The 23068-nt window shown below is 49.4% G+C and overlaps 2 pseudogenes; both read left to right on the top strand.

The window, feature by feature from the left end:
• Window positions 1–14890: 14890 nt before the first annotated feature.
• Window positions 14891–16862, top strand: LOC137353324 (U3 small nucleolar RNA-associated protein NOL7-like; annotated as a pseudogene).
• A 5435-nt stretch (window positions 16863–22297) lies between these two features.
• LOC137354781 (U2 spliceosomal RNA) lies at window positions 22298–22406 on the top strand (annotated as a pseudogene).
• The last annotated feature ends 662 nt before the right edge of the window (window positions 22407–23068 follow it).

Here is a 23068-nt window from a genome sequence, read left to right on the forward strand (position 1 = left end):
AAACTTTAGGAATTTTTCAACCTTAACCAAACTAACAAAACCACATGCATGCACAGCACAGTATCTGTCAGCCTGCACTGATTACCTCTCTCTTCTTTTAGTCATCTTTTCAAACTTCAATCAGTCCTGGTGCTGCAGGCTAGGTAAGTGGGGAAAGTGGGATGGGAAAAGAAAGAAACTAACATACAGACGTATTAACCTCTAGGCAGGGAAATGACTTATGTTAGAAAAGTAAAAACTATCCATACTGTAAAACGTCTATCACAAAACTTTGACCTTGAAATACAAAATAGCATGCTTACCTGAGTGTGTGTCACAGACTTTTCTGTCTATCTCACCCAGCTGTTAGCTTCTTTTGTCTTTTCAGTCGAATGTCCCGGTTTCTTGTGCTTACTGCAGTTTTGATGTTCCTCCTGGCAATGCACTAGGTTGTCCTTTTCTTGTGAATGCTCCGTGATAGATCAGCGCTCTGTATTTCTGTACTCAGTAGAGGCTGCGAAAGGAGAAACATTTGACCCCTGGGCCCTTGCCTTAGTAAAATCCAAGTGGAACATTAAATGCTGCCGTTTCTCCCACTCACAACTTCATTTCTTGTCTTTTCTTCAGGTTGGGTTTGAATAAGCATTGCAGCCTCCAGCCACAAACAGATCCCAGGTAAAGGAGTGGGGAGAGTCACCCAAGACCTTCACTCTGCCTCTGACTCCTACCCAGCTTCTTATTTGCTAATCATCATTAATTAACTAATTTCTTTTTCGTTTCTGGCAACACAGTATGTGACACTCTGAGGTGCCTCTTTCAATTGCACTTACAATTGCAGGTTATATTTATATTTATAAAGTATATTTCGTTTGAAACATACAGCCTGAGGGGTTTTACATGGCTTCTCGCCCCTCGGTGGCTGGTGGTGAGAAGGGCCCTCCCTGTCAGATCCTTCCTGTAAGCCTTGAGTCTCACCGCCTCAGCACACTGTCCTCGAGTTGGCTGCAGTGGGGAAAAGACCATTGCCTACCTCCTTCTGGAATGTGCCTTTGCAAAACAGGTCTGGAAAGAGATGCAGTGGTTTTAGTTGAGGTCAGAGAGAGAAATAAAGTTAACATTTCAGGTCAATGACCTTTCCTCTGAGTCATGAGTCATTGACCTGAACTAATTCTCTTTCTCACTCCACAGATGCTGCCTGACCCGCTGAGTGTTTCCAGAACTTTGTCGAGGTTCATCCCAAGCAGCTCTGCAACACAGGAGTCTGTGCTCTACGGGCTGTTCCCAGGGACGCACACCGAGACAAACATCAACTGCTGCTGGAGGGCTATCAATTCGGTGAAAGACGCCCTTTGGTCTGCTCGAAACTTGCTGGTCTTCCAGCGCAAAGAGTTGTCCACCACCGAATGTTGCAGACTGGCACATTCCAAGGTCCAGGACTACGTGCTGAGGGACGCACTAAAGCTTGGGGCAGCCACAGCAAAGGCTCAATGGGGAAAGACCACAGTGTAAGGTCCCCCCACCAAGCTGAACTGAGGGGCTGGATCCATGGGAAACCCTTGAACTGTATCGTTAATATTTTCATTTGCTGTAAATGTAAAACTGTAATTGGCATGACAATTGTGAAATGGAAGGGTTGTGAAGAAACTCATGATAGTATTGAAGGAAACTGATCTCCCTTGCAATGTTTGTATTTTTTGGTGCTGTTTTGAAACTGTTTGGCAATGTAATTTTTACAGATTTTTATGAATAAAGTATATTTTGGAAATTAAAAAAAACTGGGAGAGCCGAAATCAGGAGGATCTTCAATTCCAAAAGATCAACCATATTTTGCTTTGCAGCCATTAGATAGTGAGCTGGATCAGAAAGTCCTGGCTGTGCTTTTTTTTAAAATTCTTTCATGGGAAATGATTGTAAATTAACTGTATTGAATGCTGCTGAGAAATTGGGTTTAATTCACTCCTGTGCACAGACGTCACATCCATCCCACAAAGTGCATCTTAACGTCAAAGGAAAAGAAAATTAAGCCTGATGAAAAACAGGCTGCTGATTTACCATGAGCCCATTTTGCACAACTGAGTCGGGGAGAATGATTCCCGTTCCTCCAGCCTGGGTTTTCTGCTGCGCGGAGGCAACTTCATCTCCAAAGTTAAGGAGGTGGTGGGCGGTCGCCTCCTTGCAGCAAAGGTAATGTACAAAAATGCTTCGCTCAGGTTAATCCACGCGTACGCCCTGGTTCAATGCAGCGAGCGACTGACCATCTTCCAGCAGCTCCCACTGCTGCTGGTGACATCTAGGCTGGTTATTCTCGGCAGTGACTTCAACTGCATCATCGATGCAGCTGGATGATCCAGCAGTGCCGACAGTCAAATGGACGCCACATCCAGACTCCTGATGGAAACAGTAAAAGATGCTAAACTGCACAATGTCTTCAGCAACCCTGCAAACGGAGCCCAGTGTAGATACACCTGGTCAAGACTGGACGGGTCTGCCCATTCCAGGATTCACTTCCTGTTTGTGCCCCGAGCGTTCACGATCAGATCAACCAACATCAGGCCAATGTTCTTCTCTGACCACTGCCTGTCCCCTACAGAATGACCAGAGGGTTGCCAGGCGACATGGAAGCTGAACGTGAAACTGAGAACATTGAGGAATTCAAAATGGATTACAAAGGTTGGAGAACCGTAAAATTCCTGAGTCCCTGACACACTGGTAAGAAGTGATCAAGGTGAACATTAACACGCCAACCTGCTACGTTGAATGATATTTTTCTTTTAATCCATTGACTGCAGACCTGAATTTAAAGAAATTAATAAAGTAACAGATAAAAGTTGACTTTGCTTGCAGCTTAAGATGGCAACAGCAAGGCCAGTGAGGTTGGAGAGGAAGAGACTGGTCCATCCCAGCAAAAACCAAGGTCCAGGAATTTCAAGAAAACTGCCTGTTCCCTCAGCGAAACATCAAGACGACCACGCTTGAGTCATTGGGTGACTGTCATATGACAACCCACCACAACCAACACCAACCCCCCTCCGCTCCCCCGCCACCACATCTGTTTTTTACGCTGGCATTTCTCTGCAGCAGGCCGACAAGCATCTGGACTCCGACACGTGCAGTCCCAAGTAGGCGCACCTCCTTTCTCTCTCTCTCCATTCCAGCTTGCCAGTTTCGAACCCTGCCTGCTGACTGACCACCTCTGCATACTCCGGTTATAACCAGAAACCCTTTGGTGGAAATAATCTGCACCGCTGTCTCCATGAGACCCACCGAAACTGCCATCTGTCTCTTCAAGCTGAAAGTCTCAGGACCACTGAATTCAGCTAGAAGCCAGCTGAATCAAAGTCCACAGAATGTCCACCTCTTCTTTTCTATGGACTCGACCAATCTACCCTTTCCACTTGAATCTATTTGTGTGTGAACCGAGAGTGTGAGAGGGGGAAGAGAGTGAGAGAGAAAAAAGTATGTTGGAGCATAGTTTATTATTTCACTTAGTTCGGTTTAAATACAATAAAGTGAACCTCTTTCTTCGTTAAACTCAAGAAAACCTGTCGGATTATTTACATGTTATAATAAGAACCAAACACCTACAGAATTGGCCAGTACATCCACTTTAAAAAAAGAATTAAACCTGTTCGTCAAACGAGAGGGAAAAGAGGGAAGCCCTTCAACCCCTCCTCATCTGACCGTAACACCTCAAAGGTGTTCAGAGGGCGAAAGACAGAGGGAAATGTCCAGAACAGAATTTGCTCCTGCTGCAGTCGATGGGAGTCAAGGTTAAGGAGGATCTCCAATAGGTGAAGAGCCAGCAGGCCTCATTGTTTACTGTAGAGGCTTCCAAGATCATCTTCCAGTCCAGAGTCCGCTCCGTTGAGCAGGATGAGACGTGCTTGCGCTTTTTCTTCCGAAAGGTACACAGAGAGAGCTCTGTGATCAGCAGTCTGAAGGAAGAGGACGGCTCGGTAACATCATGGCAGCCTAACATACTGAGGATCAGTAAATCTTTTAATGCTGGGCTGTACAACGTGAAGCCCAAGACAGCACAGCCTCCCAGTCCTTCCTGTTCTCGATCACAGAGGTCATAGATGACAAAAAACGGCAGAGTCTGCACAAACTGCTAACTCTTGACGAACTGACAAAGACCATCAGGTCGAGATGCAGAAAAACTCCTGGAAGTCACAGCTTACTGGCCTGCTTGTATTCGACTCTGTGGGACTGGATCGGCCCAGACCTGCTGGAAGTGTATGAGAGTATGCTTCTGGCCAGCAGCATGTCAGAATCCATGAGGAAAGGCATCACCACCCTCATCTCCAAGCGAAGAGGGAGAGGGAGGAAATCAGAAATTGGCGGCTCATCTCACTCCTGAATGTGAACGACAAAATTCTGCCCATGGTCATCGCCAATCGGGTCAAATCTGCTCTGGAGTTGGTGATTCACCCCGAACAGACCTGCACTGTACCCGGCAGGAAGATCTCCGATAGCCTCGCACTACTCAAGGATTCGTCACCTATGTACAGGACAGGGAGGTGGACACCTGCCTCATCAGCTTGGACCAGAAGACGACTTTAGACAGAATATTACACACATACATGATGGACGTGCTCTCCAAAATGGGGTTTGGGAGGAAATCCACAATTGGATCCATCTGCTCCACATAAACATCAGGAACGCATTCTCAATCAATGGATGGGAATCAAAGTTTCCCAATCAAATCTTGAGTCAGACAGGGTGGTCCTCTCTCCCGTCTTATTTGTTTGCTGTATGGAACCTGATTCCATCAGGAAGAATGTTGGCATTAGTAGGTGACAATCCCAGGCAGCGGAGGCACTCCGGTCACAGGCCGATGAGCATCTGCAACCAGTTTGAACTGGCGCTGGGAGCCAAAGTAAATCACGGCAAGAATGAGGCAATGTTCTTTGGGAACTGGGCCGAAGAATCCTTTGTTCTGTTCACCGTCAGGTCAGGCTATCTGAAGGTGCTGGAGATATGGGGCTGAATTTTACCGGCCCCTCAACACCGCGGGTCACTGTGCGGGAACCGGTAAAATTCTGCCTGGAGAAGCCCACCTCGAACCCCAACGTCGAGAAGGGCCCACCACGTTACCGTCGACCGGGGGGACCTCAGTGCGGGCAACTCCCACCCCTCGGCGGCAGCACCCCAATTACCATATTCAAAACACTACTTACCTCTCCCGATTGCGCAGCCTGCTCCCTCTCGATGTACACTTCAGCATTTTACGGTGAATGGGCGGCAGTCATGTGCCGTCCCATTCACGAATAGAAAAGCCGACGGGACATCGGAGTCAGATGTTTTCGCCAGCGAAGGCAAGTTCAGATCTTCAGGGGTCTCACTGAAGAGGTGTTGGGAGCCATTATGATTCCACCCTCCGTAAAGGTTGGCAGCTCTGTGCCATTGATTGCCTGTTAATGAAGGAACAATAGCTCTCAAGGCACCCTGTATATGGAGAGAGTGCCAGAGATGGTAAGCGTGTGAAGCTTATATGCCTTGTGGGCCAATCGATGCAACTTGTGCAATCTTTATGTGGTCATGTGGTGCCATTCTTAGTGGGAGCTAAGATGGGCAATGCCATGCCACATAACTGCTACACGAAAGCACCTGATGTACCACTCAACATCATTCTCTGCCCTGTCAGGAACCTTGGAAGAATTGAAGGAACTGAGTTGAATTGCAACTTGACGATGGGGATGGTTCACCCGATATTAATTGATATGCTTCTTGAGAGGATCCATATGTACCGCAGTTGTAGCCCACACAGAGGCCCGTCTCGGTCACGAACAGCAGCACCCAAGGAGAGCTCGCCACTACAAATCACCGGACATCTACAGATCCCGCATGACATACCTGTAGATGTCAGAGTGCCAGTGTCAGAGATGACAGCGGATGTCAAGAGAGGCAGTGACATATCTCTGCGCCCTGCTGAATGACGACCTGCAGCCCAGGGGCTTCAGGGGACATCCTGTGCCTGTGGCACTCTCGGTGACAGAGGCTCTCAATTTTTACACCTCTGCATCATTTCTGGGGCTCGTCGGAGACCTTTTTGGGGTCACACAGTCAGCAGTTCACCATTGCATCAGGGAGGTCACCGATGCCCGGTACCAGATGGCTGGTGACTATATCCGTTTCATGACAGACCCTGAAAGCCAAGCCCAGAGGGCCACCGGTGTCGTCTCCAATGCTGAATTCCCACAGGTACAAGGGGTTACAGATTGCACCTATGTGGCCATCAAGGCTCCCGACGGGCGACCAGCTGAATATCTAAATCATAAAGGCTTCCACTCAATGTGCAGCTTGCATGTGATCACCAGAAACGATTCATGCAAATCTGTGCCCGCTTTCCAGGCAGCTGCCATGATGCCTTCATCCTGCGCCAGTCCCAGCTGCCATTGCTGTTCAATGAAATGGCTCAGATGGAGGGGTGGCTTCTTGGAGACAAGGGCTCCGCCTTGCATACATGGCCCCTGACACCAATAAAAAACTCCACCACTGCAGAAGAGAGATACAACGCCAGCCACAGAGCGACAAGAGCCATCACTGAGCAGGCGATCGGCATGCTGAAAATGTGATTCCGCTGCCTGGATAGATCGGGTGGTGCCCTGCAGTACAAGCTGGAAAGGGTAGCTTGCATTGTTGCTGTCTGCTGTGCTCTGCACAACTACACACTCAATAGGGGGAAGGGCTTGCAGGATGAGCAGAGACATGAGCAGGACTCATCCTCAGATGATGAGGATGCTAAGGACTTACAGCAGGAAAGGCACAAGGGAGGACAGAGAGCATCCAGGCACCGCATGCAGGGCGAGCAGTGAGCTAGGAATGCACAGCAGGGTTCTTCATGCTATAGGAACCACTGTGGGCTCTGCATGCCACACAGCACCCTCGTTCACCTGTTGTGCAGCAGTCTGCATCTGCAACACTTTTGTGTCCAACATTACTGGCAGCAGACTACTGAGCTATTGTCCATATTACTACATCCGTGGAGATGCACATGAGTGATACTGGCATAGCAATGATGTTACTCCATACATTGGCAGTTCTGAAAGACCAATGATATAATGGAAGGAGCCAAGATCGGTACATGCTGGCACACTTCATTCACACAGTAAAAGCAACGCACGTTAGTGAAGACGATTTTGTTTTCAGCCCTTCAACATTCTTGTATCACCCAGTCGAGATGCAGTGGCAGACTTTTAAGGAGATATTTAATAACTCTCAAAGATTTATCCCAGTGAGAAAGACTGAGAAGGATGCCTCATTGTGGCTAAATAAGGAAGTTAAGGATAGTATCAAATTGGAAGAAACACTGCACAATTCTGCAAAGATTAGTGGCAAGTCAGAAGTTTGGACAGATAAGAACCAGCAAAGGATGATTAAAAAAATGGTGAGGGTGAAATTACAATAGAAGCGAAAGCTAGCGAGGAAAACAAAACCAGATACTAAGTTTCTACAAGTATTTATAAAGGAAAGAGTAACTAAAACAAGTGATGGTCCTCCAGAGAGTGAATCTGGGGAATTAATAATGGAAAACAAGGAACTGGCAGAAGCGTTAAACAGGTATTTTGCACCGTCATCACTGTAGAAGACTTCCCAAAGATACTTGATAATCAAGAGGTGAAAGGGAGGGAGAAACTTGAAACAAACAATCACCAAGGAAAGGGGACCGGGAAAACTATTAAACCTAATAAACCAGGACCTGATGGCTTTAGAACATTTTAGAACATTAGAACATTACAGCGCAGTACAGGCACTTCGGCCCTCGATGTTGCGCCGACCTGTGAAACCATCTGACCTACACTATTCCATTTTCATCCATATGTCTATCCAATGACCACTTAAATGCCCTTAAAGTTGGCGAGTCTACTACTGTTGCAGGCAGGGCGTTCCACGCCCCTACTACTCTCTGAGTAAAGAAACTACCTCTGACATCTGTCCTATATCTATCACCCCTCAACTTAAAGCTATGTCCCCTCGTGTTTGCCATCACCATCCGAGGAAAAAGACGCTCACTATCCACCCTATCTAACCCTCTGATTATCTTATATGTCTCTATTAAGTCACCTCTCCTCCTCCTTCTCTCCAACGAAAACAACCTCAAGTCCCTCAGCCTTTCCTCGTAAGGCCTTCCCTCCATACCAGGCAATATCATAGTAAATCTCCTCTGCATCCTTTCCATAGCTTCCACATCCTTCCTATAATGCGGTGACCAGAACTGCACGCAATACTCCAGGTGCGGTCTCACCAGAGTTTTGTACAGCTGCAGCATGACCTCGTGGCTCCGAAACTCGATCCCCCTACTAATAAAAGCTAACATACCATATGCCTTCTTAACAGCCCTATTAACCTGGGTAGCAACCTTCAGGGATTTATGCACCTGGACACCAAGATCTCTCTGTTCATCTACACTACCAAGAATCTTCCCATTCGCCCAGTACTCTGCATTCCTGTTACTCCTTCCAAAGTGAATCACCTCGCACTTTTCCGCATTAAACTCCATTTGCCATCTCTCAGCCCAGCTCTACAGCCTATCTATGTCCCTCTGTACCCTACAACATCCTTCGGCACTATCCACAACTCCACCGACCTTAGTGTCATCCGCAAATTTGCTAACCCACCCTTCTACACCCTCTTCCAGGTAATTTATAAAAATGTCAAACAGCAGTGGCCCCAAAACAGATCCTTGCGGTACACCACTAGTAACTAAACTCCAGGATGAACATTTGCCATCAACCACCACCCTCTGTCTTCTTTCAGCTCGCCAATTTCTGATCCAAAGCTCGAAATCACCTTCAACCCCATACTTCCGTATTTTCTGCAATAGCCTACCATGGGGAACCTTATCAAACGCCTTACTGAAATCCATATACACCACATCCACGGCTTTACCCTCATCCACCTGTTTGGTCACCTTCTCGAAAAACTCAATAAGGTTTGTGAGGCACGACCTACCCGTCACAAAACCGTGCTGACTATCGCTAATGAACTTATTCTTTTCAAAATGATTATAAATCCTGTCTCTTCTCACCTTTTCCAACATTTTACCCACAACCGAAGTAAGGCTCACAGGTCTATAATTACCAGGGCTGTCTCTACTCCCCTTCTTGAACAAGGGGACAACATTTGCTATCCTCCAGTCTTCCGGCACTATTCCTGTCGACAATGACGACATAAAGATCAAGGACAAAGGCTCTGCAATCTCCTCTCTGGCTTCCCAGAGAATCCTAGGATAAATCCCATCTGGCCCAGGGGACTTATCTATTTTCACACTTTGCAAAATTGCAACACCTCCTCCTTATGAACCTCAATCCCATCTAGCCTAGTAGTCTGAATCTCAGTATTCTCCTCGACAACATTTTCTTTCTCTACTGTAAATACTGACGAAAAATATTCATTTAACGCTTCCCCTATCTCCTCTGATTCCACACACAACTTGCCACTTCTATCCTTGATTGGCCCTAATCTAACTCTAGTCATTCTTTTATTCCTGATATACCTATAGAAAGCCTTAGGGTTTTCCTTGATCCTATCCGCCAATGACTTCTCGTGATCTCTCCTTGCTCTTCTTAGCTCTCCCTTTAGATCCTTCCTGGCTAGCTTGTAACTCTCAAGCGCCCTAACTGAGCCTTCATGTCTCATCCTAACATAAGCCTTCTTCTTCCTCTTGACAAGTGCTTCAACTTCTTTAGTAAACCACGGCTCCCTCGCTCGACAACTTCCTCCCTGCCTGACAGGTACATACTTATCAAGGACACGCAGTAGCTGCTCCTTGAATAAGCTCCACATTTCGATTGTGCCCATCCCCTGCAGTTTCCTTCCCCATCCTACGCATCCTAAATCTTGCCTAATCGCATCATAATTTCCTTTTCCCCGGCTATAATTCTTGCCCTGCGGTACATACCTGTCCCTGCCTATCGCTAAGGTAAACCTAACCGAATTGTGATCACTATCGCCAAAGTGCTCACCTACATCTAAATCTAACACCTGGCCGGGTTCATTACCTAGTACCAAATCCAATGTGGCATCGCCCCTGGTTGGCCTGTCTACATACTGTGTCAGAAAACCCTCCTGCACACACTGGACAAAAACTGACCCATCTAAAGTACTCGAACTATAGTATTTCCAGTCAATATTTGGAAAGTTAAAGTCCCCCATAACAACTACCCTGTTACTCTCGCCCCTGTCGAGAATCATCTTCGCTATCCTTTCCTCTACATCGCTGGAACTATTCGGAGGTCTATAGAAAACTCCCAACAGGGTGACCTCTCCTCTCCTGTTTCTAACCTCGGCCCATACCACCTCAGTAGACGAGTCCTCAACGTCCTTTCTGCCGCCGTAATACTCTCCTTGATTAACAATGCCACACCCCCCCCTCTTTTACCATCTTCTCTGTTCTTACTGAAACATCTAAATCCCGGAACCTGCAACATCCATTCCTGCCCCTGCCCTACCCATGTCTCCGAAATGGCCACAACATCGAGATCCCAGGTACCAACCCATGCTGCAAGCTCACCCACCTTATTCCGGATGCTCCTGGCGTTGAAGTAGACACACTTTAAACCAAGTTCTTGCTTGCCAGTGCCCTCTTGCGTCCTTGTAACCTTATCCCTGACCTCACTACTCTCAACATCCTGTACACTGGAACTACAATTTAGGTTCCCATTCCCCTGCTGAATTAGTTTAAACCCCCCCGAAGAGCACTAGCAAATCCCACCCCCCCAGGATATTGGTACCCCTCTGGTTCAGGTGAAGACCATCCTGTTTGTAGAGGTGTCACCTACCCCAGAAAGAGCCCCAATTATCCTGGAAACCAAAACCCTCCCTGCTACACCATCCCTGCAGCCACGTGTTCAACTCCTCTCTCTCCCTATTCCTCGCTTCGCTAGCACATGGCACGGGCAACAACCCAGAGATAACAACTCTGTTTGTTCTCGCTCTAAGCTTCCACCCTAGCTCCCTGAATTTCAGCCTTAAATCCCCATCTCTCTTCCTACCTATGTCGTTGGTGTCTATGTGGACCACGACTTGGGGCTGCTCCCCCTCCCCCTTAAGGATCCCAAAAACACGATCCGAGACATCACGAACCCTGGCACCTGGGAGGCAACACACCAACCGTGAGTCTCTCTCGTTCCCACAGAACCTCCTATCTGTTCCCCTAACTATGGAATCCCCAATGACTAATGCTCTGCTCCTCTTCCCCCTTCCCTTCTGAGTAACAGGGACAGACTCTGTGCCAGAGACCTGTACCCCATTGCTTACCCCTGGTAAGTCCCCCCCCAACAGTATCCAAAACGATATACCTGTTGTTGAGGGAAACGGCCACAGGGGATCCCTGCACTGCCTGCTGGTTCCCTCTCCTTCCCCTGACGGTAACCCATCTACCTACTTCTTTTACTTGAGGTGTGACTACCTCCCTTTCACTCCTCTCAATAACACCCTCCGCCTCCCGAATGATCCGAAGTTCATCCAGCTCCAGTTCCCTAACGCGGTTCTCGAGGAGCTGGAGTTGGGTGCACTTCCCGCAGATGCAGTCAGCAGGGACACTCTTGGCGACCCTTACCTCCCACATTCTGCAGGAGGAACATACAACTGCCTTAACTTCCATTCCCACTATTGTTGGAGGGGAGACATTAGCCAGGTGTACAGCAGATGTCTCATCCTCCAGCATCCGTTCTCTGGTTTGACATTGTGACTGAAAGACATCATAATGTTTCCAGGATAACTGGCATTCACCACCTATGATCAGCTGGGCATGGTTGTAGGCCAACTGTAGTGCAGTAGCTTCTACTGAGCAAATGGAGTCTCGGACTGGAATTTTACCTGCTCAAAACGGGCGTCCGAGGCGAAAAATGGCAGTCGATATCGGGTCCCCGACATTATTACTCCCAATCACCATTTGACATGGGTCGGACGGTGGGAGAGATTGAGGTGCTGATCGCTGTCCACTTTGCAGCAATTAAGGGCCAATTGAGATAGTCTAGAATTCAATTGACAGCCATTTTACGTCAGCTGTCACATTTTGTGCCTGGCAAACGAGTCAAACGGGGAGTTGGGAACTCGGCAGCTTTGAAAGAGCAGCAACCAGTGCATCTGTGAAGGAGTTGGAGGTACTGTTTTTTTATTTCACTCTGATAGATTTGTGTGCTGTTTTGAAGGTTGGGACTGTTTTTGCTGGTTCACCAGGGTTCACCTGAGTGATTGAAACTCCTGGTAGGGCCACAGCATCACTGATTTATTCTGTGTAGGAGAGGGGGGGTTCTGAGTGCCTGTCCTTGCAGCAGACTGCAAATACCTGTCCTTTTAACATCTTTGGGACACTGCAGCCATGGGAATTGTCCACTCTGGAGGCAGCTCACCTCTTGAGGAAGACTACGCCACAAAGAGGGACAGGAGGGCAAATGTCCAGTGTAATCAGCAACCTGCTGGCCAAGTGCAGCCTGGTAATGGGGGAGGGGCAGAAGGTCACAGAGTGCGCCAGGAGCAACCACCTGTGAGGAAATGAGCCTACCCAGCAGGCAGGGTCTATTGCCCGCGATTGAGCCTTCTTCAAATGTCAGAGCACCAGTTCCCAAAACTGCACCTGTCCCGAGAGACTGGCATATCCCTGAGATGCTGGCAGCAGAGGTCGCTTCCAACTGCGTGGGTGGCCATCCAACGTCAGCCCCACTGAAGCTAACAGTCGCTCTGAACTTCTATGCATCAGGTCCTTCCTGGCCTCATCAGGAGTGTGCAATCATCAGCGCATCACTACATTGCTACATTGCCACTACAGGTGGTAACTGATACCATATTCAGGCATGCCAACAGGTTCATCAGGTTCCAGACAGACTCCGCCAGTCAGGCTGAGAGCACCAGAGGATTCAGCACCGTCGCTGGGTTCCCCGTGGTCCAAGGAGTCATTGATTGCACACATGTGGCCATTCGAGCACCTACAGATCAATCAGGGCCTTCATTAATCGAAAGGGGTTTCATTCAATGAATGTGCAACTTGTCTGTGATCACTGTATATTGCAAGTGTGTGCTCGTTATCCTGGAAGCAGTCACGGTGCATTCATTCTCCAGAACTCCCAGGCGCCAGCACTATTCAGCACCCCTCCACCCAGCCCCCCCGAGTGCCTGCAAGGATGGATACTTGGTGACAGGGGATACCCACTGACGACATGGCTGATGACACCAGTGAGGAACCCACAGAATGAAGCAGAGGAACGGTACAATGCAAGCCATGCGACCACCAGAGTCACGATTGAGCAGACCATGGGTCTTCTGAAAATGAGATTTAAGTATCTCAATCGCACAGGTGGTGCCCTACAGTACTCGCCAGCAAGGGTATGTTGCATTGTTGTCGTCTGCTGTGCCTTACATAACCTGGTGCTGCAGTGGAGGGGGAGCGGGGGGAAGAGGGGAAGAGACGCTGGAAGATGACGACGACGTTGTTCAGCGCGAGGCATCCTCAGAAGAGGATGTTGAAACGGCTGAGGATGAGGAGGAGGGGGCACAGCCACCTGAATAGCAGGGGGAGGGAGCTGGAGGTTTGCAGGAGTTGAGTACAAGGGAGTCCCAGGAGGCTCTAATACTCAGGAGTTTTTCCTGAACGGAGGCTCATCACCCAGTGACTGACATGTCCGTGTGAAATGAGGCATTCTCATCAGCTGGAAGCACAGAAGCACTCACCTGCTGGTGGAAATCTCAGCTGCAATGGCCTGCCTTTCCCTCAAACACCACAAGGCCCGAATACACCACCTCCCCAAGTCTCCGTCTCATGCAGAACAAGATGGCCTAAAACATCAGCGTCGACTTATGACAGATGAAAATGCCAAGTGAAAAATGTAACAATTTTCCATGAAGTATAACAGCAAATAAATATTTACAAATTGTACCAGTGACACCGCCGTTCTGATAGTTTGAAACGTTTGCGAGTGCTCACACATGTGGACGACCCCTCGCAGCCAGTCACGGCAGAGGCAGGTGGCTGTTCAGGCTGCCCTGTGGCTTTGGATGACTTTGGCGGGTGTCCTCTGCCTGCCCGAGGTCGTGAGGGCCCCGGCCTGTTGAGGTGACCCTGAGCAGTCTCAGGACCACCCTCAGACACCCTGGGATTATAAGGTGATGTCGTCACTGGCAGAGGGGGCAAAGAGCTTCGGAATGTATCAGGAGCGCCCGGAGAGGAGTCCCCATATGCATTCTGCTGTTGCTCCTGTGCCCTCTTAAACCTCGATTTGGCCTCCCTGCTGACCTCAGAGGGATGTTGGGTTGGTCACCCCGCCATCGGTCCGGGCCCTCTTCTCCTGTGGAGACACTTGGCAATTAGTTCAGTCCCTTGACTTGAAAGAGCACCCACTCACCCCTCGTGCTGCATGCTACATCTGGAACCAATGCCATTGAGGTGCATGGATGGCACACCTCTGCATCATTGGGTATCTCAGATGTGCCCAGTATATGGCCCAAGGCAGTGATGCAGCCAATCACTGAAGATGGATGGCTTTGACTTTGAAGCATCAGCACCCAGTGATCCTCCCGTATCAGTTAAAAGCTGCGATGACTGCGGAATGCCCCTTACCCTGGCAGAGCACAGAAGTCATTGACCCGCTTGCGGCACTGGAGCCGTGTCCTCACTACTCCGCGGCTGCTGACCCCCTCCGCTACCTCCAGCCACGCCTTCTTGGTGACTTGGGGAGGCCTCCTCCTTCCGTCTGATGGGAAGAGGACCTCCTGCCTTGCCTCAGCCCCCTGGAGGAGGACATGCAGGGAGTCTTCAGAGAACCTAGGTGCCATGCGGTGGCATCTCTCTGCCATTGCCACAAGCGGGTTCTGGTCTGTCTCTGGTATATTCATGTTTACTGGAGGGGTGGCCCCTTTCATTCCTGTTGCACTCCTTTCACCCTCAGGCAGCTCTATTCCTTCTTCTAATATGCTGTTCCTCCAAACATCCTACTTGCTGCAGGTAAGCCTCTCAGAGCCAGTGAGGTTGCTGAAAGCCCTTTTAAATGGCTTTCAGCACCTTCTTCCGGCTCCAGCTCCGCCCCCGACACTCACCCTCCCACCCGTGCCCTTTTCTGTCATAAATACACTGCCGAGCCACTAATTGGTCACTTAGCGCTCGATCGCCGTGGCAGCTGAGCGCGGAGCGGGAGCAACCTTGGCACCTGCTTCTGCCTCCAGGAACGTGGACCCACCGGGACAAGTAAAATTCTGGCCTCAGTCACCTCCTGGATGCAGCAATGGACAGCAACACGTTGGCTCTGTCGCCTGTTCTGTTGGTGCGGGTTATTTCCCATGCGTGTCTACAACCTGAATATTGCTGAAAACAGAGAAATTTTGTCAAAGCTTTTCATCTTGCACTCATCAGGACAACTCGCAAGCATAAGGGAAGCAACAAGTTTATACTGTATGAGCAGAGAGTGCTGATTGGTTGGCAAGTGGACTGTGATCGGTAGAGGCGTTGCCATGGAGAATGCACCAGTTTATGGTGACTGACAGTTAACTGCCAAGCTTTGTTTGAAATTTAAAGCAGGCATCTTGACTCTGATTGGTCAAGGCATTGCCTGAGGAATGAAGCAGCAAATGGCTGTCACATATTTTGTTTACCTGAAATAGGCGCAGTGTGTATACATGTTCTTTCTGTCTGCAAAGAACAGGGCCCTGTGTATTAATATATGTAGCTTCCAGTACATGCAAATGCGCCACACAAATTTCAAACAAAGCTTGGCAGTTAACTGTCAGTCACCATAAAACTGTCAACGCCTCTACCAATCAGAGTCCACTTGCCAACCGATCAGCAGTCTCTTCTTATACTGTATTAATTTGTTGCTTCCCTTACATTGGTATTCTTTCAGGTTGTCCTGATGAGTGCAAGAAGAAAAGCTTCGACAAAATGTCTCTGTCTTCTTCAACCTTTTAATGTGGCTTCTCCTCACATTATTTACCAGCTGTGTGGACAATGATCATACTGCAGAGAGTAAGATAGATTGCAAAGCCAGAGTTAAACAAAGGGAGGTGGGTTTGCTCCCTTTGGGAAACCGGTGAAATATTTCAAGCAAAGGCAGCGAATGTGACAAGTGAGGAAGACTTGACGGCCAGAACTCGCTCCCTACGTCCCTATTGGTGTTGAGGTGCAAAACTTGAAAAGTGCTTTTTCAAAGGCATCAGATTGTGAACGGTGTTTGAAAGGAAGAGAAGCCAAGCATTTCCTTCCTTTGTTTGCAATGTCTACGTCTAGGGATTTCTTTCCGGAAAACGCCTCGCGGCCTGAAGGAGAATGGCATGGAAGTTGGTTCTGTGAAGAGTCAAGAGAGCCGGGAAATGTTGGCCGAGATCAGCCCAGAGGAAGAGGACGAAGCGCCGGAGGAGGTGACTTTCAGCAGCGCCCGGGAGGAAGCTGAAAAGAGCATGAAAGCGCCGCTGGAGAGCGTGAGGAGAGACAAAGCTTTGCTGAAGGAGAAAAGAAGAAGAAAGGAGCAATTATTCAAAGAGCAAAAGAAGTGCAAGTCGCTTCCAGATGGCATTCTTTAAGAGATTACTTCAGTCCGAGAAAAGAATGACCAGGCACCTGACTCAAGTAAAGAAGGTGATGATTGTAATTCTGTGCAGCAACCTGAGGAAGATAGTGGATTGAAGGAAGATGTTGAAGAATGTGTGGATACCAGATGGAAGGAGAGCTCCATGGCCATTCCATTAAAGGATCAAGGCCAAACAAAGCAGCAGGTTGAAAATGCCAGATTAATGATCGACTGTATGGCCCAGGCAGCAGGAGAGGCAGTGTCAATGAATACTTCTCACTTGCAAACAAGAAAGCTCAACAGAAAAAACCAGCAATGCAGTTTGTCAACAAATCCTGGGGAGCAGAACTTCAACAAAAATCTGGAAAGTTTCGAAAGTTGTAGATTCAGCATCTGGCTCTTTAAATCAGTTCATTTTAGCCCTATCTAAAAGTTAACAGTTAGTTTAGTGTATGTTACCTGGGCCCACTGCCCTCCCCCAGCCACACCTGCTCTTTGTTTTCTCAATGAAATTGATCCGGATGAAACTGACGAGAACAGCTGCCGATACTTTAATCTCCGATCCTGCTGTCTTCACAGTCCAGAGTGTCTGCAGCCACGGCATGCGGTAAGTCCATTGAGGTGAAGAAGGAGCTGCGGGACCCGAGAGAAGTCCTGTGAAAAGGTGCCCCGAACACCCAAAACATCCACGAACGGCCCCCCCGGCCGCAACTTCAAAGCGCCCGCGGGAGATGGCTCGGAGAGCATCTGCAGCGCACTGTCGGCAATGCTGCATGCCTTTATTTAAACCACTGCAAAAAAAAAACCCTTAGCAAATGTTCTTTCTTTTGGGCCTCCTTATCTCGAGAGACAATGGATACGCGCCTGGAGGTGGTCAGTGGTTTGTGAAGCAGCGCCTGGAGTGGCTATAAAGGCCAATTCTGGAGTGACAGGCTCTTCCACAGGTGCTGCAGAGAAATTTGTTTGTTGGGGCTGTTGCACAGTTGGCTCTCCCCTTGCGCCTCTGTCTTTTTTCCTGCCAACTACTAAGTCTCTTCGACTCGCAAATGTAATCACCTCTAAGTCTGCCAAATGATGCTTCACCTCCCGAAGGACGTGGATGAGCTTTCCGGACGTCGATGGTGGGCACTGAGGAAATGGCTTATTACCTGCACCAGATTCCACCCCCCCCTCCCCCCCCCTTTACCCCCCTTCCACCCCCCCCACCCCCGTCCCCTTCCCTGCTCCACCCTCTCAGCTCACCCCCTCACAACCCCGTCCCAGCCCGCCCCCCCCTCGCACCATCTTCACCCCGCACCCCCTTCCCCTGCACCCCCCCCACCCCCTCCCTCTACCCCTCCCCCTTGCATCCCCTCCTCCCACCGGCACCATCCTACACCTGTGTAGGGGCCCCAACAACCCCACTGCCTTGTGGGCGTCTCGGGAGAGTCCAAGGCTAAGGGAGTAAACCCTAACAGAAAATCCGGAGTGGAACCCCGTAGGCGGTCATGTGTCACCTTTGGCATGTTTCCGGCAGTTCCTGCAGCCATACTGGTGCCAAACGTCGTGTCCTGCACTCCTTTGGACCCCACCAGAAAGGCCGAGAGGGGGGTTTTGACGACTGGGCAACTCTCAACCTCCATAAATTTGCCCAGGCATGCGCCATGGAGAGGTCACTCCATAGTTGCCTCACAGTGACTGAAACAACACGGAAGGCAGCAGTTACGGGTTATAAGTCCAGATAAATTGGCATAGAAACTGGGCGCCACGGGTTGCCTTTGTCGGTGGGAGAGGTCATTGCACCTCACTGGACAGCTACCGCCCGCCTCAAACCGGGCAGCCCCCGGTCAATAAGGTTCTGTCCCGCCACAGTCTGCCTGCTTCAATGGGTGCTTGGAGCTCAGGGTCATTGCCCGAAAGGTGGACTGATACACCGCACCAAACAACATGAAAAAAGGAAAGAAGGTACCAGCCCTTCGCTTTGCAAGCTGGAACGTCAGAACTATGTGTCCTGGCCTGTCGGAAGACCTTACACAAATCAACGATTCTCGGAAGACCGCCATCATTAACAACGAGCTCAGTAGACTCAATGTGGACATTGCAGCACTTCAGGAGACTCGCCTCCCCGCGAGTGGCTCTCTAGCAGAGCAAGACTACACCTTCTTCTGGCAGGGCAGGGATCCTGAAGAACCAAGACAGCATGGAGTGGGCTTCGCCATCAGAAACTCCTTGCTCAGCATGATAGAGCCTCCCTCAAATGGCTCGGAACGCATACTGTCCATCCGACTGCTCACCACCTCTGGTCCAGTACACCTATTCAGCATCTATGCTCCAACACTCTGTTCCGCACCTGAAGCTAAAGACCAGTTCTATGAACAACTCCATAACATCATTAGCAGCATCCCCAACACCGAACACCTATTCCTGCTGGGGGACTTTAATGCCAGGGTTGGGGCCGACCATGACTCATGGCCCTCCTGCCTTGGGCGCTATGGCGTTGGAAAGATGAATGAGAACGGGCAGAGACTGCTTGAGTTGTGTACCTATCATAACCTCTGCATCACCAACTCGTTCTTTCACACTAAACCCTGTCACCAGGTTTCATGGAGGCACCCAAGATCACGTCGTTGGCACCAGCTAGACCTCATTGTCACAAGGCGAGCCGCCTTAAACAGTGTTCAAATCACACGCAGCTTCCACAGTGCGGACTGCGACACCGACCACTCCCTGGTGTGCAGCAAGGTTAGACTCAGACCAAAGAAGTTGCATCATTCCAAGCAGAAGGGCCACCCGCGCATCAACACGAGCAGAATTTCTCACCCACAGCTGTTACAAAAATTTCTAAATTCACTTGTAACAGCCCTTCAAAACACTCCCACAGGGGATGCTGAGACCAAGTGGGCCCACATCAGAGACGCCATCTATGAGTCAGCTTTGACCACCTACGGCAAAAGTGCGAAGAGAAATGCAGACTGGTTTCAATCTCATAATGAAGAGCTGGAACCTGTCATAGCCGCTAAGCGCATTGCACTTTTGAACTACAAGAAAGCCCCCAGCGATTTAACATCCGCAGCACTTAAAGCAGCCAGAAGTACTGCACAAAGAACAGCTAGGCGTTGCGCAAACGACTACTGGCAACACCTATGCAGTCATATTCAGCTGGCCTCAGACACCGGAAACATCAGAGGAATGTATGATGGCATGAAGAGAGCTCTTGGGCCAACCATCAAGAAGATCACCCCCCTCAAATCTAAATCGGGGGACATAATCACTGACAAACGCAAACAGATGGACCGCTGGGTTGAGCACTACCTAGAACTGTACTCCAGGGAGAATGCTGTCACTGAGACTGCCCTCAATGCAGCCCAGCCTCTACCAGTCATGGATGAGCTGGACATACAGCCAACCAAATCGGAACTCAGTGATGCCATTGATTCCCTAGCCAGCGGAAAAGCCCCTGGGAAGGACAGCATTACCCCTGAAATAATCAAGAGTGCCAAGCCTGCTATACTCTCAGCACTACATGAACTGCTATGCCTGTGCTGGGACGAGGGAGCAGTACCCCAGGACATGCGCGATGCCAACATCATCACCCTCTATAAAAACAAAGGTGACCGCGGTGACTGCAACAACTACCGTGGAATCTCCCTGCTCAGCATAGTGGGGAAAGTCTTTGCTCGAGTCGCTCTGAACAGGCTCCAGAAGCTGGCCGAGCGCGTCTACCCTGAGGCACAGTGTGGCTTTCGTGCAGAGAGATCGACTATTGACATGCTGTTCTCCCTTCGTCAGATACAGGAGAAATGCCGTGAACAACAGATGCCCCTCTACATTGCTTTCATTGATCTCACCAAAGCCTTTGACCTCGTCAGCAGACGTGGTCTCTTCAGACTACTAGAAAAGATCGGATGTCCACCAAAGCTACTAAGTATCATCACCTCATTCCATGACAATATGAAAGGCACAATTCAACATGGTGGCTCCTCATCAGAGCCCTTTCCTATCCTGAGTGGTGTGAAACAGGGCTGTGTTCTCGCACCCACACTTTTTGGGATTTTCTTCTCCCTGCTGCTTTCACATGCGTTCAAATCCTCTGAAGAAGGAATTTTCCTCCACACAAGATCAGGGGGCAGGTTGTTCAACCTTGCCCGTCTAAGAGCGAAGTCCAAAGTACGGAAAGTCCTCATCAGAGAACTCCTCTTTGCTGACGATGCTGCTTTAACATCTCACACTGAAGAATGCCTGCAGAGTCTCATCGACAGGTTTGCGTCTGCCTGCAATGAATTTGGCCTAACCATCAGCCTCAAGAAAACGAACATCATGGGGCAGGATGTCAGAAATGCTCCATCCATCAATATTGGCGACCACGCTCTGGAAGTGGTTCAAGAGTTCACCTACCTAGGCTCAACTATCACCAGTAACCTGTCTCTAGATGCAGAAATCAACAAGCGCATGGGTAAGGCTTCCACTGCTATGTTCAGACTGGCCAAGAGAGTGTGGGAAAATGGCGCACTGACACGGAACACAAAAGTCCGAGTGTATCAGGCCTGTGTCCTCAGTACCTTGCTCTACGGCAGCGAGGCCTGGACAACGTATGCCAGCCAAGAGCGACGTCTCAATTCATTCCATCTTCCCTGCCTTCGGAGAATACTTGGCATCAGGTGGCAGGACTATATCTCCAACACAGAAGTCCTTGAAGCGGCCAACATCCCCAGCTTATACACACTACTGAGTCAGCGGCGCTTGAGATGGCTTGGCCATGTGAGCCGCATGGAAGATGGCAGGATCCCCAAAGACACATTGTACAGCGAGCTCGCCACTGGTATCAGACCCACCGGCCGTCCATGTCTCCGTTATAAAGACGTCTGCAAACGCGACATGAAATCGTGTGACATTGATCACAAGTCGTGGGAGTCAGTTGCCAGCATTCGCCAGAGCTGGCGGGCAGCCATAAAGACAGGGCTAAATTGTGGCGAGTCGAAGAGACTTAGTAGTTGGCAGGAAAAAAGACAGAGGCGCAAGGGGAGAGCCAACTGTGCAACAGCCCCAACAAACAAATTTCTCTGCAGCACCTGTGGAAGAGCCTGTCACTCCAGAATTGGCCTTTATAGCCACTCCAGGCGCTGCTTCACAAACCACTGACCACCTCCAGGCGCATATCCATTGTCTCTCGAGATAAGGAGGCCCAAAAGAAGATTCAGCATCATGGTGTGACTGCAAGATGAGAGAATGGAGCTCGTGAGAAAACTAAAATCTACACGGGCTCTTAAACAGATGAAATGGGAGGTTTCTTTGGCTGGAAGCAAACTCTGAATTTAGTCCATTAATGCTAACCTTCAAGAGGAAGCTCTTTGTCATTTGTGCAGTTAATAGTCCATTGGTTTGAACCGTGTCTTTTGTTATTATACTCAAGGACAGCTGTTAAGATTTGTTTCTGTATAAAGAAGGAAGATTGCTTGAGACTGTTCTAATGTATATAATCTCGAATCTTTCTAAAATATTTAATGGACATGAAAAAAAAGCCTCGCGGCCTGAAGGAAGGCAGCTGAGGGAGGGGGAGGGTGCTGTTTTCCTATTAAGGGCATTATGCAAATAGAATTGCAGGCTCTGGATCCGTGCGGCATTTTGTCGGAAGGTGTAATGAATGATAGAGTGCAATATTTGCCAAGAACTGACATGTGCGAAGAGCAGCAGATTGTGAATGGAGTGTCAAGGTGATGTGTAAAAATGGAGTATTTGAGACCGTAAGAGGTGGTGTGTGATGTCAGGTGGCAGTGTGTGAGAACATTTAGCATACTTACCTGGCAGGGGAGAGACCATGATCAAGAAGGTGGTTCTCCCAGGACGCTTCTCGGCCTTTTGGCTAAGATCAAGTGTAGTATCTGTTCTTATCAGTGCTTATTTGATTGAGAAGAGACCATGATCATTGCCTTTTGATCCTGGGGAAGCTTTGAGTAAAATGGCTATAACCAATTTTCGAGCTTCGGGCCAGGGAGTGCGCAACACCGTTCGGGTGGTCGTGAAGGACAAGGAAGGAGATGCACCGGTCGATCGCACCTTCTTCATCAAGAAAATTCTCTTCGATTGCTGCGGATTTCAAGCGACGGACGTCTTCTGCCTGCAGGATTTCCCCAGCAGTGGATACTTCGACGTGACGTTCCGGAACATGGCGGGATGCATCAAGTTCCTGAAGGCGTTCAAGGAGAAAGGGGACCGGGCGCCACTGTCGATCCTCACAGCGGAGCCGCTCTTCACGCTTCCGTCACAACGGGACCGGGTGGTGACGATTCACCTCTACAACCCCCATGTTCCGGTGGTGGATGTACTCACCTTTCTCGCCAGGTACGTCGAGGTGGCCGGCAGCAGCACTGATGTCAAGGACCCCTTTGGGATCTGGACCAGCAAGCGGCAGATCAAGGTGACCTTGAAGGTAGATCCCAGTGGAGCCATCATCCACCCTCCCTCCAGCTTCGCTATCGGGGGAAGTCGAGGCTTCTTGGTCTACGCTGGGCAGCCCAGAGTTTGTCGCACCTGTGGCAAATCTGGTCACATGGCAGCCAACTGCAGCACGGTTGTTTGCAAGAACTGCAAGGAGGAAGGCCATCAGACCAAGG

Source organism: Heterodontus francisci, chromosome 41 (genome assembly GCF_036365525.1).
Source record: "Heterodontus francisci isolate sHetFra1 chromosome 41, sHetFra1.hap1, whole genome shotgun sequence".
NCBI lineage: Eukaryota > Metazoa > Chordata > Chondrichthyes > Heterodontiformes > Heterodontidae > Heterodontus > Heterodontus francisci.